Here is a 17,511-nt window from a genome sequence, read left to right as displayed (position 1 = left end):
TTAGAATATTATGCATTTCTATAATGTTAAGTTTAAGTAAAAAGAAATTCTGGGCTTTTTTAATACAATCTTTGAGATTGTTATTTTTTTTTTTGCCCCTGTTAAATGATGAATGCAATTGCTTTCACAATTTATAGTGAAATGCAATATATTCTGAAAACAGCAAAAATAAGGCAAAAATATTTTTTGATAAATATGTAAATATGTGTACTGTATTATAAAATGTTTTAAAAATATTAATACTTTTTTCTTTTTTTTCAGATTGATATAGAAAATTTTCGAAAACTAGAACCATTTTTAAAGCAATTTTTTTAAAAAACAAATGAATAAATTTTTTTTGAGTGGGTATGGTAAGTTAATAATAATAATTGTAGTCTCTCAAGGACCTTGTAATGTGATAATTGATTTTTAGTGTTTTTAAAAAAAAAAAAAAAAAAATTACGCGCACCGTACGCGTACGGTAAAAAAAAAAAAAAAAAGTTTTTAAAAACATATATAAAAAAAAGATGAAAGATAAGGTTGGCTCTTAAAAGAGCCGTTGTGTTCATGCAGGGACAGAGGAAAGAAAGATTGGGAATATTAGACGGTACGACAAGTGTGCTGATCTATTTTACTGTTCACCAGGGAAACACTGGTCTCCCTATAAGTAATTAGATCATGACAATGGGCGCACCGTACTTCAACCCTCGCAAACCGAGGGTTAATTTCCAGAGGGCCAGAAAAAGGAGATGCTCCCCCCACAGATGAAGGGCTCACCTGACCTGCAGAAGAAGGACTCGGCCCTGCAGATGATGGTCCAGGCTGAGCTGCTGTGGATGTGCTTGGTTGACTTTCTGAAGGGTTACCTCCAGTAAGTCGAGCATGTGTCCTTCTGTGTACATCCTTGAGGTGTCTCATCATGGTATGATTCCCAAAGGAATACTTCCTGTCAGGATTACCTCTTGAAAGTACACGCTTACACAGCTTACAAGTTACTAAGGGTGCATTTACCTTTTGCTGGCCTTCAGGAAAAGTAAAATAATCCCATACATAAGAGGTCTTTTGTTTCCTCGCTCTCTGCCTCAAGGTAGTGCTGCTAGTGCTAGCCTCACTCTCAGAAGGGCTCTGCTGTTCTGCCATCGTATCACAAAGACAACCCAGCTCCTTCTCCTAAGGGATCACAAGCAGAAATGAGGGGAATGGGTGTGGTGTAGGAGAGTTCTAGAACTGAAAGTAGTTTCAACCAATCAAAAGTTGTGTTTCATGATCACATGACCTACCGTACGCTTACGGTACGCTTACGGCAAAAGTACGCATGCGCGTAAAAAAGACACGCGCTTGCGCGCATGCGCATAACAGTCACTCCCCGACACTTCCGCGTAACGTGCGCGTGTAGCGTACACGCGTACGCGTCCCACGCGGAGTACGCGCGGCTACGCAAATTGAGTAACTATACGCAAACAGCGTAGATAAATTACGGACATTGAGTAAACCGTACGCTTACCGTAAGCTTACGGTACGCGTACTAAAAAAAAAATAAAAAAAAGGAAAAAATGTACTGCAAATAAATTTTACATGTTTATTTTATAAAATATATTTAAAAAAACATATTAAAGAATTTTAAAAATTTAACTATAGTCTTTATAAAAGGATAGAAAATTAAAATAAAAATATGTTAAAAAAATAGAAGAAAAAAAAAAATTTGCATTTAAAAAACCTTGCAAATTCACTGAAAAAACCATGGGTTTCACACACGTTATAGTTAGGAATTAGCATTTAAAAAACCTTGCAAATTCACTGAAAAAACCATGGGTTTCACACACGTTATAGTTAGGAATTAGCATTTAAAAAACCTTAGAAATTCAATGAAAAAACCAAAGGTTTCACACATGTTATAGTTAGCTGGACATTTCACTCGTAAAAAACCAATGAAATTCCCCCGTTATAGTTAGTTCAGCTAACTATAACTCGCGCGCCCGCAATGCACTGCTGATGACGTCACATATTATATCACTCATGACATGGTCAGTGACATCACTCATGACATCACTGATGACATCTCAAATGACATCACTGATGACATCACTGATGACATCATCCTTGTGATAGAGTGGCAGACCTCCTCTTCCCCTAATATAACCTTTGATACACACATTCAAAAATAGAAATTAAAATTTTAAAAACAATGGACATACCAATACCAGTTACAACAACCTATACAGTAATTCTAAGATCCAAATACACATCCACTCATTCACCAACAGTCCTATACAGTCACTCATACATGTACTCACTCATCATATGTACTCATACACGTATACATCCTGTTACACAATGCCACTCATCCATAGAGGTACTCACACACATAGTCACTCATGCTAATAAAGAATCAAACATACATTTACTTGCATATACAGTTATACACACACCGCCACACTTACTTCTACAGAAACTTACACATACTTAGTCTTTTAAACAATCACTTATAGAAACACATACTTATTCATACAGGAACTCTTCCAATCTCTCACTCTCACATATACTCGCTTATATACACCAATAGTGACATATACTAGTTTAAAACATATGTAGTTACTCATTGAGACACTATTGAGACAGTCATTCACTCACTAACACACCCATGCACACACTCATCCACCCATAGAGTCCTGCACACATGCTGTCTTCAACACATACAAAGAGTGAGTCATTCATTCATGCACCTATGCACTACGTAATACCCCCCACCGAACCATACAGACATCAGACACTGATACTCAAAAAACCAACTAATAACCTATATAGACACTCATGTAGCTACTCACCAACCCATGCAGCCACTTATACACAAAGTGAGAGACTGATACAGATATTTACATATTTAAACATTACTCACTAAGCCATGTATTCACTAAGATACACTTAATCAGTCAGTTATACAATCAATTTTTCAAAAACAATTCATCCATTTAGACACTTATATACCCATTTATTCTTCCATCGACCTTGAAATATACATATATAAAACATATGTAATTTTCAGAAAAACACACATTCTCTGGATGATGTCATCAGTGATGTCATCAGTGATGTCATTTGAGATATCATCAGTGATGTCATGAGTGATGTCACTGACCATGTCATGAGTGATGTAATATGTGACGTCATCAGCAGTGCATTGCGGGCGCGCGAGTTATAGTTAGCTGAACTAACTATAACGGGGGAATTTCATTGGTTTTTTACGAGTGAAATGTCCAGCTAACTATAACATGTGTGAAACCTTTGGTTTTTTCATTGAATCTATATATATATATTCACTGAAAAAACCATAGGTTTCACACATGTTATAGTTAGCTGGACATTTCACTCGTAAAAAACCAATGAAATTCCCCCGTTATAGTTAGTGCAGGCAACTATAACTCATGCGACCGCAATCCTCTGCTGATGACGTCAGATATTACATCACTGTATTTAGACACTTATTTACCCATGTCTTCTTCCATTAATCTTTAGCTATATATATATTACAAATATTTATTTTTCATAAAGACACATATATCATCAGTGATGTAATATCTGACATCATCAGCAGAGGATTGCGGTCGCGTGAGTTATAGTTGCCTGCACTAACTATAACGGGGGAATTTCATTGTTTTTTTACGAGTGAAATGTCCAGCTAACTATAACATGTGTGAAACCTATGGTTTTTTAAGTGAATTTGCAAGGTTTTTTAAATGCTAATTCGTAACTATAACGTGTGTGAAACCTATGGTTTTTTCAGTGAATTTGTACGGTTTTTAAATGCTAAGTTATGTATTTATTATTTATTTTTTTCAGGTTTTTCACCGTGCGCGCACCGTGAATTTATTTTATTTTTTTTAAATCGCGAGGTGCGCGCACCGAGCACCCACGGTTCGCAGGGTGTGCCGTGCGCTCGCGGTGCACGCACCTCGTGATTTTAAAAAAAATAAAAAAATAGTTTTTTTCCTCCTTGGGGGTCCTTCTGTGACACCCTGACCAAGGCTAGGGGGTCAGGAACTGTCCACTCTGCCCCCTTTTCACGTTCTCCACCTTTTTTTTTCATACCCTCAGACTGGGAGAGACAAAATGGCGGCCGACACTTCCTGGTTTCGACCGATTCGAATGTTTACTGACATCTAACAACCAATCAGAATTGCGCTCGCGCACGGCAGGGTGCACGCACGGTGCGCGCACGGTGCGCACGTATAGATATTGATATGCTTTGAAATGCTATTTTCTCAGGAAATACTGAACAGATTTACACCAGACCTGCAAAAGGCACTTCCTTGACCTTATGGCTACCTCTCTGTCAAATTTCGCGTAATTCTGTTCAGCCGTTCGGGCTGTAGCTGTGACTAAAGGTCCTATGGAAAAATTCATAGGGAAAACGTGTTTTGGGACCCCCCCTTTTTCTCGGCCCCCGCTTGACGAATCACCCCGAGACTTTCAGGGTAGGAGCTGAGCGGAGCGCCCCATTAGTTTTGAAAATTTCGCGAGGATTCGTCAACCGGCGCCAAAGTTATTCAAAATAGAATTTTGAGATTTCCTATGGAAACTAGGTTGGAACTATAACTATCTACTGGCGACCGCCAGTAGATAATATATATATAGATATATATATGTATATATATGTATATATATGTATATATCACCAGAAGTTTGCTCCGAATGCTTGAGGCCGCAACCCACTGCAGGTAAGGAACATCCTTTATTTAAACAGAAGCAAACAGCCTTTGATTCAGTATTTTTCACCATCAGCCTGACGCGTTTCAAAGAATCACTCTCTTTCTTCAGAGGCTTTCATTCACGAACGGAAAATCTTTCAGCAAACTGCAAAGGCCACTGCGTGCTTTCAAGTGTTCCTAATTAGCCTCCGGTGTGCTTTTCAAGGTTAATTGTTTCACAATGCACGCCGGTCTTTGTAGTGTTTTAAGCTCATTTTCACCCTCCAGTGGGCCCGTTAGTGTCTGATGTTTAGATGGTATTGTTCCAAGCCCTCCATTAGGCTCCCAAACCAAATTTTGCTTGCTTAAATAACGTTGCCAACAGTGCCACTTTACAAGCGAAGATTCCCTTGTGTGGTTCCCTTCATTTTTCCGGGCGGCGCGATCCCTCTGTGGCTGGAGCCGCCACATCAATACCACCAGAAGTTTGCTCCGAATGCTTGAGGCCGCAACCCACTGCAGGTAAGGAACATCCTTTATTTAAACAGAAGCAAACAGCCTTTGATTCAGTATTTTTCACCATCAGCCTGACGCGTTTCAAAGAATCACTCTCTTTCTTCAGAGGCTTTCATTCACGAACGGAAAATCTTTCAGCAAACTGCAAAGGCCACTGCGTGCTTTCAAGTGTTCCTAATTAGCCTCCGGTGTGCTTTTCAAGGTTAATTGTTTCACAATGCACGCCGGTCTTTGTAGTGTTTTAAGCTCATTTTCACCCTCCAGTGGGCCCGTTAGTGTCTGATGTTTAGATGGTATTGTTCCAAAACCTCCATTAGGCTCCCAAACCAAATTTTGCTTGCTTAAATAACGTTGCCAACAGTGCCACTTTACAAGCGAAGATTCCCTTGTGTGGTTCCCTTCATTTTTCCGGGCGGCGCGATCCCTCTGTGGCTGGAGCCGCCACATCAATACCACCAGAAGTTTGCTCCGAATGCTTGAGGCCGCAACCCACTGCAGGTAAGGAACATCCTTTATTTAAACAGAAGCAAACAGCCTTTGATTCAGTATTTTTCACCATCAGGCTAATTAGGAACACTTGAAAGCACGCAGTGGCCTTTGCAGTTTGCTGAAAGATTTTCCGTTCGTGAATGAAAGCCTCTGAAGAAAGAGAGTGATTCTTTGAAACGCGTCAGGCTGATGGTGAAAAATACTGAATCAAAGGCTGTTTGCTTCTGTTTAAATAAAGGATGTTCCTTACCTGCAGTGGGTTGCGGCCTCAAGCATTCGGAGCAAACTTCTGGTGATATATGTATATATATAAATATATAACGAACTGTGCAAGAATGTTACCTCTATTAAATGCGCCAAGGGACTATTAATACTTATGAAATGTGTGCGCAATACAGCATTCGGACATTGAAACACTGGCGTCCTCATTTGGAATTGTTTACTTGCCCCTGTGCGCACTCTGTGGGAGAATACGGCCCGCGCTGATAAGATAAGAAGACATCACGTGGGCTGTTCAAAGTTACAGAGAGTTACCGCCCGTGATCAAGGCTTGAAAGAGCAGAAACGTTGGGCTCAGGTAGCCTCTTGCCTTCGTGCTGTTCATCATTAAAGCAGTTTTAAAAGCGACCCAGCCAGTGTCGGTGAGCCTTCTTGAAGGAGAAAGAAGGGTTTGTTGGGATTATTACTGGAAGCCGTGCACCAGATTCACTGGCTGCCCTTCAAGGTTCGGGCTTTGTTTGCTCGGCAACTTTGGTGGTATATACATATATATATATATATATATATATATATATATATATATATATATATATATATATATATATATATATATATATATATACATCTCGTGCAGGGTGCCCATTTGAAGAACAGCCTTACCCTGCACTTGTGAAATATTAACTTCCAGTGGCTGTTCTTCAAATGGGCACCCTGCCCGAGATGTATTTAAAGGCGGCTGTTCCCGGTCGCGAAGACAGCCCACCGCTGATCAGCGGGTCCTGGCAGGCTCCTACAGGCATCTAGCTCTTGGGAAGGAAGGAGAGCTGGCGCTAATGCAGGATGGCGCTCGCTCTTTTCACTATGTCAGCAATGAAGCAGGGCAGCTGACTGAAGTTCGAGTGACTTCGACCCACTTGGGATATCATTAATGGTTTTAACTTCTGAATGAAATGCTCACCCACTGGGGATTCGGTTTGGACTACATTATCCAGGAGGCCGTGGTGTCGGCCACGCCTCTTTAGGCAGGTGATACATATAGACTGTGCGCGAGCACAGGTGCTTTCTTTCAGTCAACTAAACGCCACTGAAGAAGAAAACAGGGAGCTCTCAAAACGCGTCTGGCGTATCAATTTGCTGCAGTCGTTGGTTGTTCAGTTAAGCTGTCAGCATGCTGCCATTAAACTTGTGAAATATTAACTTCTAGTGGCTGTTCTTCGAATGGGTACCCTGCACGAGGTATATTTAAAGGCGGCTGTTCCCGGTCGCGAAGACAGCCCACCGCTGATCAGCGGGTCCTGGCAGGCTCCTACAGGCGTCTAGCTCTTGGGAAGAAAGGTGAGCTGGCGCTAATGCAGGATGGCGCTCGCTCTTTTCACTATGTCAGCAATGAAGCAGGGCAGCTGACTGAAGTTCGAGTGACTTCGACCCACTTGGAAGATCATTAATGGTTTTAACTTCTGAACGAAATGCGCACCCACTGGGGATTTGATTTGGACTACATTATCCAGGAGGCCGTGTTGTCTGCCACGCCTCTTAAGGCAGGTGATGTATATCGACTCTACGCGAGCACTGGTGCTTTCTTTCAGTCAATTAAACACCACTGAAGAAGAGAGCAGGGAGCTCTCGAAACGCGCCTGACGTATCAATTTGCTGCAGTCGTTGGTTGTTCAGTTAAGCTGTCAGCATGCTGCCATTAAACTTGTGAAATATTAACTTCCAGTGGCTGTTCTTCGAATGGATACCCGGCACGAGATGCATTTAAAGGCCGCTGTTCCCGGTCACGAAGACAGCCCACCGCTGATCAGCGGGTCCTGGCAGGCTCCTACAGGCGTCTAGCTCTTGGGAAGGAACGTGAGCTGGCGCTAATGCAGGATGGTGCTCGCTCTTTTCACTATGTCAGCAATGAAGCAGGGCAGCTGACTGAAGTTCGAGTGACTTCGACCCACTTGGGATATCATTATTGGTTTTAACTTCTGAACGAAACGCGCACCCACTGGGGATTTGATTTGGACTAGATTATCCAGAAGGCCGTGTTGTCCGCCATGCCTCTTTAGGCAGGTGATGCATATTGACTGTGCGCGAGCACTGGTGCTTTCTTTCAGTCAACTAAACGCCACTGAAGAAGAGAGCAGGGAGCTCTCGAAACGCATCTGGCGTATCAATTTGCTGCAGTCGTTGGTTGTTCAGTTAAGCTGTCAGCATGCTGCCATTAAACTTGTGAAATATTAACTTCCAGTGGCTGTTCTTCGAATGGGTACCCTGCACGAGATGTATTTAAAGGCGGCTGTTCCCGGTCGCGAAGACAGCCCACCGCTGATCAGTGGGTCCTGGCAGGCTCCTACAGGCATCTAGCTCTTGGGAAGGAAGGTGAGCTGGCGCTAATGCAGGATGGCGCTCACTCTTTTCACTATGTCAGCAATGAAGCAGGGCAGCAGACTGTGCGCGAGCACTGGTGCTTTCTTTCAGTCAACTAAACGCCACTGAAAAAGAGAGCAGGGAGCTCTCGAAACGCGCCTGGCGTATCAATTTGCTGCAGTCGTTGGCTGTTCAGTTAAGCTGTCAGCATGCTGCCATTAAACTTGTAAAATATTAACTTCCGGTGGCTGTTCTTCGAATGGTATATATATATATATATATATATATACATATATATATATATATATATATATATACACCCACTCACAGACCTGACCCACTGAGAGACAAATGAACCCACTCACAAACTGACTCACACCCTCGTGGAGGTACTTGCAAACCCACTCAGACACTCTCACACGTACTCACAGACTCACTCACCCACTCAGAGACTCATGAACCCACTCACACACACAGTGAGACACTTAGGCAGCCACTCCCAGACCCATGCAGATACTCACATGCCCACTCATACAGCCATTGAGACACTCACGCATACCTGCACACACCCAATGAGACACTCATGCACTCACTCACACACTCACTCTTGTTACAGGTTACAGTTAGGAAAAAAATGTAAAAAACCTTTTGCAATTTACTTGAAAAACCAAAGGTTACAGGGACGTTATAGTTAGGGAATAGAGTTTATAAAAATTCTTAAAAGGTCACTGACAAAAACAAAGCTTACAGGGACGTTATAGTTAGGCTCACATTTCACTTGTGCAAAATCAGTGGAATTCAGCTGAGCTAACTAAAACTTATGCACCACAGTGCACTGCTTATGACCTCACATATTACATCACTCATGATATGGTCAGTGACATTACTCATTAGTAGCACAGAATTTAACTTATGCAGTAGCTTAGTAGATATCTTCAAATCTCAGAAACCAACTCTTACACTAAGTGGATGATGTCATCAGTGATGTCATTTGAGTTGTCATCAGTGATGTCACCGACCATGTCATGAGTGATTTAATATGTGAGATCATAAGCAGTGCATTGCGTTGGTGTAATTGATAGTTAGCTCAGCTAACTATAACTGCTGAATTTCACTGGTTTTGTATGAATGAAAGGTGAGCCTAACTATAACATCCCTGGAAAAAAGGTGTTTGTGGTAAAGGCATATATGAGATTAAAAAAACTAGCTGTAAAGGCTTTTGTTGTTAAGGCGCTTTTGAAGTCCCAAAGCATTGTAAAGGTTTGTCACTGTTCCGGCAGTGTTGAAAATGCTCTTTTACATGAGTAAGGTATCTGTCCTAGAAGAAGATTACAAAACAAATGTTCTCCAAGGGGATGGGAAGGGTTATGGGCAAAAAGCAGGACTTCTTTTAATGGAAAAGGAAGAAAGACTCTTAGTTTAAGTTAAGCTTGCAAAGCAGCTTTCTTACCAGCTGTATAGCTAAGGATATCTGTGTTGGAGGAGACAAACCTCACATAGGTAAGTACTGGGGTGATGAAGACTGGGACTTGGAGTAACTAAAATCAGTAAGTGACACAAACATCTTATCACAGAGGGAAATGTAGTCCAGTGGTTAAGCTGTTGACTTTTTGTAACCTGAGTTCTAATCCCAGCTCTGGCACATGGCTGAAAGTAGAGTAACTCTGAGAAAGCTACTTAATATTCTTGTGCCTAAGATTTGAAATTTGGGTAAAATGCAATGCAATTGTAAATATGTGAAGGGCAATGTCCTTTTGTAGTTCAAATGTCTAAATCCCTGTTGACGTGAATGATCCTCCCTGATAATGTAACCAGCTCCGTCGCTATCCGGTTATGCGTATGCGTCATGTAACTATCAATCAAATAAAATAGCAGCCAACTCCTTGTTCCGCTTGATTGTGGCTTGTGGGTTTTGTGTCAGGTCTGGATTTCTGCAGCATACCTTTAGCAGAGAGAGCTCGGTGCTCTAGGGGAAACTGCTACAAACATTATTTAAAATCTGGGGGCATATTATCAAGAACGGCGTTAAAATTATCACCGCTTTAGCGTCAGGAAACTGCCGCTAAAGTGGCGATAATGGGCTTGATAATATGCCCTTGAGAATTCCAATAGGGTGAACCTGGACTTCTATTGGAATTCTCAAGGGCATATTATCAAGCCCATTATCGCCACTTTAGTGGCAGTTTTTAACGCCGTTCTTGATAACATGCCCCCTAATTTCTTACATTAATATTATGTTCAGCTCATAATGCTCACGGCTGGAACTGAGAGTGATGCTGGAAACTTCAACATTTGGGCAGCAGTTCAATTTTCAGAATCACAACAGTTTCAGTTTCAATGAAATAGAAAGAATTGTCTGACAAACCTCATTCCAAAAATCTGGCAGGAAGAGTATAACACCACCGCCCAGTCTTGGGAGTGTTTTATTACAACGATTGTGTTGGCATAGGATATGTAAACAGACATAAATATTCTCTCTGAGGCCATAGCACTAAATCAAGCAGGGTTTGAGGTAAGGGCATAGCAGGGGGCAGCAGTCAGGCAGCCTTTGGAAGAAATATTTTCCTGAAAAAGCTCATCATTCATGTTTTAGGATACTCGCTGTAGTGTCTGACACACTGTGGACACAGGTGCTTGTGAATACTGGAGCCTTTGTCTCTTTTATCAACCCAACTTAAGATGTGGCATGGGTGAAGACGGAATCCTTCCTGAAAGAATTGTATTTTATTCCGAGGTGGAGTGAGGAAAGTAACTTTCGATTAAGATGCATATCGCTGTGTGGTTGATATAGACTGCTGCGGGCTGGCAATGTTCATGTGGCGCAGTAGCGGTCCGTGGAAGGAGTTCGGTGGGGCAGTGAGGCGGGGCGGGGGAGGGGCAGGGTGGGGAAATGTAAACACCGGAATATGGATGAACGGAAGTAAGTACACATATAAATAAATAAAACGAATTTCGTTGCACGCGCTGCATTGCATGTTGCGATGCAGCTCGCACAAAGGAATTCGTTGTATTTATTTAAATGTGTACTTACTTCCGTTCATCCATATTCCGGTGTTTACATTTCCCCACCCTGCCCCTCCCCCGCCCCGCCTCACTGCTCCACCGAACTCCTTCCACGGACCGCTACTGCGCGATGGTGCAGACGTGAGTGTGCGATGGCCCTCAAACACAGCATGTCGCGATGGTGCAGAGGTGACTGTGCATTGTCAAGCTTAGGAATTATAGTGGAAGCACATTTTCGCACACAAACTCAGAATGATCCCACATATTGGATATGTGCTGTCGACTACAGTACACATGTACTGTATAGGTTTTTTTGAGAAATGAATGCATTTCCCCTTGTTAAAGGCTGCTTCAAATAGGCATTTTTTTTTAGGGCGAAGCGCAGTCTGGCTATCATCAAAACCGATGAGTATTTGCACTGATTCACCCCAGTAATGTCTCCCAGAAGCAACACAACACAAAGCAGCTCAAAGGTGGTTCAGTGATGAGAACAAGGACCCTTTCCATCGCAAAACACCTTTTCCAATGGATCGTAAATACTAACTTGCACCGGTGTAACGCTTTAGTACATCTAGGCCTGCATGCTGAAGCACTGCACGGCTTCCCACACTGCGGGCCTCATTTACGAGGTTTTGGCGCAGGGCAGTGCCGCAAGGAGTCTTGCTACACTTCCCTGCATCAAAAGAAAAGGCCAGGGATGCACTGTATCTATGAGATAAGGTGCATGTCTCACCTTTTCCCCAACGCTGGCGAACAATGGGCTGCCATGCACCAACACAGGCACCCTTGCGCCATGGTGCAAGGGTGCCTGTGTAGTAGGGGTGATTGTTATTGTGCAGTAAGGGCAGTGGCATAGCTAGCCCTTTGGTCACCGGTGGGGGGTGCTGGCGAGATTCCGTGGAATGCAGCCCTGCGACGGGCGCATTGTAGAGTGGGGGGGGGTTGCTGGCGATTGTCACCCCAATACTGCAGGTAAGAGCGGGAGGAGGCCACTGCCCCCAAAACTCATGCTCCCCTGCTTGCTGCGCCACTGAGGAAGGGACACCTTCCTGCACAAAAACTATCCCGAGAGGTGTTTTCCTCTTTCTACACATTGTGCCACCATAACACCACACCTGGGGAGGCGTTAAAATCTGACGCATTACCAGGTTTACGATTCCTCATAAGTCTGGGAATGCATCAGATTACATGGTTGTTGTGTGGCAACAACCACAGCAACACCCATGGAACGCCCCTTTCACGCATTGTTATGCGTAAAAGGGGCATATATTTACAAGGCCATGAAAAGTCACGTAAAGTGACTGTGCACGCCATTGTATATATGCTGTGGCAAACTGCGCCACCAGAGCGTCAAAAAGTGCGGCTTTGGGGGTGCAAAAGTGCTGCTATGGGCCTTGCAAATGAGGCCCTATGGGTCGCACGGCAATGAACTACCATCTCCCTCCATAGACTTACTCCTTCCAGCCCTTTTCCAACATCCGAAATCTATAAACAGGACAACACAACACAAATATGACCTGTATAACAGAAACTGTTTTGTGTCAACAGTAGAGGATGTATCAGATAAACAAGCTTGTACCAACTGTATTTTTGAATTTTTGGGCAGTTAAAGCTGTTGTCGGTATTTTAATTTGTGAGCAGTAAAAGTTACAGAGCTTGATGTTGGCACGATATTGCACCCCAATATTTCATAGAAAATAAAAATAAAGACAATTGTTTTTACTTCTAATTGAAGTATCCCAGACAACGATCTGCTTATGTGATGTTTGATATTTGGTGTAACTACCAAAAGATTTCTGGTATTCTGGTATCTATGCCAAAAAGCTGAGATGAAGATTCTCTTGCATAAATGTAATTATAAAGTAATCCTTGAATAAACAATTGAGCTATGGGTAACAAAAAGTTCTAATTTTGTAATCCTTCTTTTAATCAATACCAGCATGTCAAAATGGCCACCGATGTCCTACCTAGTGAAAATCAGATAAATGATACTTTCCTACTCTGCACATTATATCTGGTCCTGTGACCTCACCAGCAACCAGTATACAGCTTTTAGGTTAATGTCCACTTTTTCCACTACTAAAAAGACAACTATTAATTTAGAAACAAGAAGAAAGAGTTGATTTTAGGACGTTCACAGCATGGGCGTCAATTCGCCTGAATGCCAGGAGTAGCAGAAGTGACATCACACACCATTTGACCTTTACTTTGAGTTACACACAAGCATACGTAAACATACACGCACATTTACACACTCTCAGACAGGGCCAGACTGGGAACCAAAACTGGCCATGGCAAACTGCTCGTCCGCCCCCCTCTCCCTGTGGGGGAGAGGAGTGCGGCCGTGCTGTTTGCTAGGACCGGTTTCTGACGATTTTGTCACAGGGGGCCGATATTACTGGCCCCCGGTAACAAAAATGGCCCCTAGGGGCCCAAAACCGGCTTCCACCCTGGCAGCCCACCAGGGAAACGCCTGGTGCCCGCTATGGCCTGTCCAGCCCTGCTCTCAGATAAACACACTCACCTACAAGCATGCATGCAACATACATTTTAAAGCATTTTTTACTTACCTTAGCTGACAGTTAGGGTCATTTTCCAGCTAATTATATTCCATTTTTGTTGCTCTAAACGTAGATAATATTATTCACTATTTATTTAGTATAAATTTGACAGAAAACTTTGAAAACGAAGCTCCAAGCGAGGTCAATTAGGGTGAGTTGCTCCTGTGTTCCACGCACTGATTGTGCCACCTTTGAGGCCAAGGGTCACAAAGGCAGTGCCAGGGGTAGCAAGGGGCCAGCCAGGGATCACAGCTTGCCAACCCCTAAATGGCATTCATGGTTCACAGCTGTATTTTCTCCATTTGGCCACACGTTCTCCTGGCTCTGTTATCTACCTGTTGTGTCTCTGCTTGCTGTCTGTTCTGCTCTCTCATGTTGTACTTGGAACCTCTATTGTTTAGTCCCAGTTCCATACTCCTTCTCTGCGAAGGTGGCAGCATCACCATGTGTGAGTCCGTCTGCCCATTGGCAAGCCAAGTGAAACCCCATTGGTAGGGAGGCCTGTTGGCCACATTTAGCCCCCAAAGCTAATGGTGGCTACAGGTGGCATTGGTATTTAACTACAGCAGAGCTGGTGTTAGACATTTGTATTTAATCCTTCAGGGAGCAACCAACCAATGACTGTGTAATGCACACACAGTGTGGTTGACAGCGCTGGCCCTGCAAGGATGGCCAGGCATCAAGCAGTTGGTCCTGGTGCTTTATGGTGACTGGCTATGTTGCAGGCCAACTACTGTAATTTACGCTATGCATGGGATGTTTGGCATTGCCATACGGGCCATCAAGGGCCATAGAATATAATTATGATGCAGTGGGTATCCCTGGCTACCTCCTAAAGAAATTGCAAGTAGTCCAAAACTGGGTCTGTCAAATAGGTGCAGTGTGCGCGCTCATCTGCACACCCTGCACTGGCTCCCAGTGGAGTCTCGGAAAACATTTAAAATGCTGACCATTGCTCATAAGGCCCTCTATGGTCTTGGCCCCATCTACCTACAGAAGAGATTTGCTTTTTACAACCCAGGGAGACAGCTGCGTTTCTCCTCTCAGTTACTGATGCAGACCCCTAGGTTCAACCGCCAAAGGCTTGGCGGGAGCTCTTTTGTCCGGATAGCTGGCTTGGCGTGGAACGCACTGCCACTGACATTGCGTGGCATCCAGGATCCCATAATCTTCAAGAAAAAGCTAAAAACCCTTCTCTTCTAGTTACTGCTAGGCTTTAGCTTCCTTCTCCACTGCACGCGCCGGGACACTCTGGTGAGTAGCCGTGCACGCTACAAATAAATATAACATAACATAACATAGCATCAAGTAAGTGTGGTTTTGCAGGGGGGACCCTTTGCAGTGCATCTTTAAGTCCTTTACCATTGTTGACCTAGTTTGCCACCCCCCCCGGCCTTCTTTGACTATTTATGACTACCTACTCTTGAGTTTCTACTTTAACCAGGGTCAGAGGAAAACGAAATTGCCCAATGTGCCTTGTGCCCCGAAATGCCAGTGCAATGGATCTAATATATTAACATACTTCACATCTGCGGTTGGGAAATTAACTAACAAAATTATTGCTGTTGAAGAGGAGCTGGGATTAGGTGCACCTGCTGTTGTTCAATCCACAAGCATCCCAGACAATAGGATGCTGCCAGTAGGGGATGTTCCCAGGTCAAATGTGCCCACGGGATAACTACGAAATGGCAATTCACATCTTGTCAAAGCAGACATCCATCAATTCCCAGCTAAGGGCTCTGCTTCATCCCAGTCCTCCCAGCACTCTCAGAAAAAGAAGAAAGTTGTCAGAGTTGAGGAACTTAAACGTCCTGTTTTGCCTATTGAGGGTGTGGGTGATTTGTTTGCCAGTTATTTCAGCAAATTGGAGAACTTGATCATTACATCTTTCTCGGTGTACAATAATAGGCTGGATGCCTGATAGACTGGATGAAGGGCAACTGTCTCAAGCTCAACACAAATAAGACGGAAGTTCTCATCTTTGGGAACAACACCTCTCCATGGAATGACGCTTGGTGGCTTGCTGAACTCGGCCAGTCCCTCGCCCCGACAGACCATGCGTGCAACCTAGGTATCATCTTGGACAACAAGCTTTCCATAAAGGAACAGATAAACGTAGTCTCCTCTGCCTGCTTCCACACCCTAAGCATGCTCTGCAAGATCTTCAGGTGGCTCCCAGTCAACACCAGAAAGACTGCCACGCAGGCCCTCATCGCCAGCAAGATGGACTACGGGAATGCATTCTACATTGGCATCACCACACGTCTCCTGAATAAACTACAGACAATACAAAACATAGTGGGCAGACTAATCCTTGACCTGCTCAGACAATCCTACATTACACCCTTCCTCAAGAGGCAGCACTGGCTACCGATCGAGAAGAGATGCCAGTTCAAGATGTTGACCCACACATACAAAGCCCTGCACAACAAAGGATCAGCCTAAATAAACAAACGCTTGACCTTCCATCAAGTAGCCAGACACCTATGATCCCTCGTCCTCGCAGAGACCCCGTGGATCTGCCAAGGCAACAGTGGAGGACGCTCCTTTTCACACCTGGCAGCCAAAGCATGGAACTCCCTTCCCCTGCCCCTCAGGAGCACCCACTTGCTCCAGCTTTTCAGAAAAGGGCCAAGACCTGGCTTTTTGAATGAACAGCTCACCACAAAGCAAGCCGCAACCCTAGCTCCTTGAGACCCTCACAGTTGATTTGCCGCACTTTATAAATCCTTGAATAATTGATTGAATGCCAGGCTGGCCAAACTGGATGCTGCCTTCATCAAGCAAGCTGAAGTATTACAAGCCATCCAGCCAGCCACTGTGGGTGCCATGACGACCAAGAGTTATCCTTCAGCACCTTTGCAGGATAGTCATTCCCTGACGGTGGGCAACAGGCACACCATGCCAACTCAATCAGCTGTCCCACATCCAGTAGACATTGCACCTCAGGATACGTTTAACACTATGGCAGTGCCTGGTTCCATTGGAAGTGGTAATGTGCTCACTTTGGGACAGGGTTGTCTCAAAGGAGCAGTACTAGAGAGGAGATTGCCCTATCTTGCTATGAGCAGTGGAGACTCTAGTTCCACTCACCATAATGTTGATTTATGTCCTACTGTCACAGTTTATGTAATTGTCTTTGTCAATGCCCCCCACCCCCCAAAAAAACCTGGAACGATTAAAGATTTCCCTCAACTCAAAAACAAAATAGATCATTGGCTAAAGGGACGCTTAAGACAAAACTTAAACTTGCATAATTCCATTATCATGGCATGAGGAGTCAATTGGCTAGGCAAACAACCCAAGACTATGGTCGGGGATTGCATTGGTGTGAACTTTAACAACTCTAACATTGCTGGCCATCTGCCCTCCAACCCATGTTTACCTTGTGCTAATTATTTTGCCACTCCCTCTGGGTTATTTTTAAGGGCCTGCGAGTAATCCATCCATTCCCTTTATGCCCCCCACCCCCAATTTCTTACCACTGTTCAGGTGGGTGCTGTTGATTGAAACCCTATCTAAGGTATTTCCACCTTCAACAGATCTATTTTTCTGAATGAGCTCAGCGATAATGATTGGCTGTCTCCATACACCCTTTTTAGGTCTCGGCTAGCAAAGGCTCCGCTTGCGCAGTCTCGCTCGCGAGATTTAATGATTTCAGTACGGGGCTTGAACCCGCCCCTCTTCTCCATTGGCTGGCTTCC

The sequence above is a fragment of the Triturus cristatus genome, chromosome 5_2 (assembly GCF_964204655.1).
Source record: "Triturus cristatus chromosome 5_2, aTriCri1.1, whole genome shotgun sequence".
In the NCBI taxonomy this organism is placed as follows: Eukaryota; Metazoa; Chordata; class Amphibia; order Caudata; family Salamandridae; genus Triturus; species Triturus cristatus.
The sequence above is the reverse complement of the archived record's forward strand: the minus strand, read 5'-3'. Positions refer to the sequence as shown.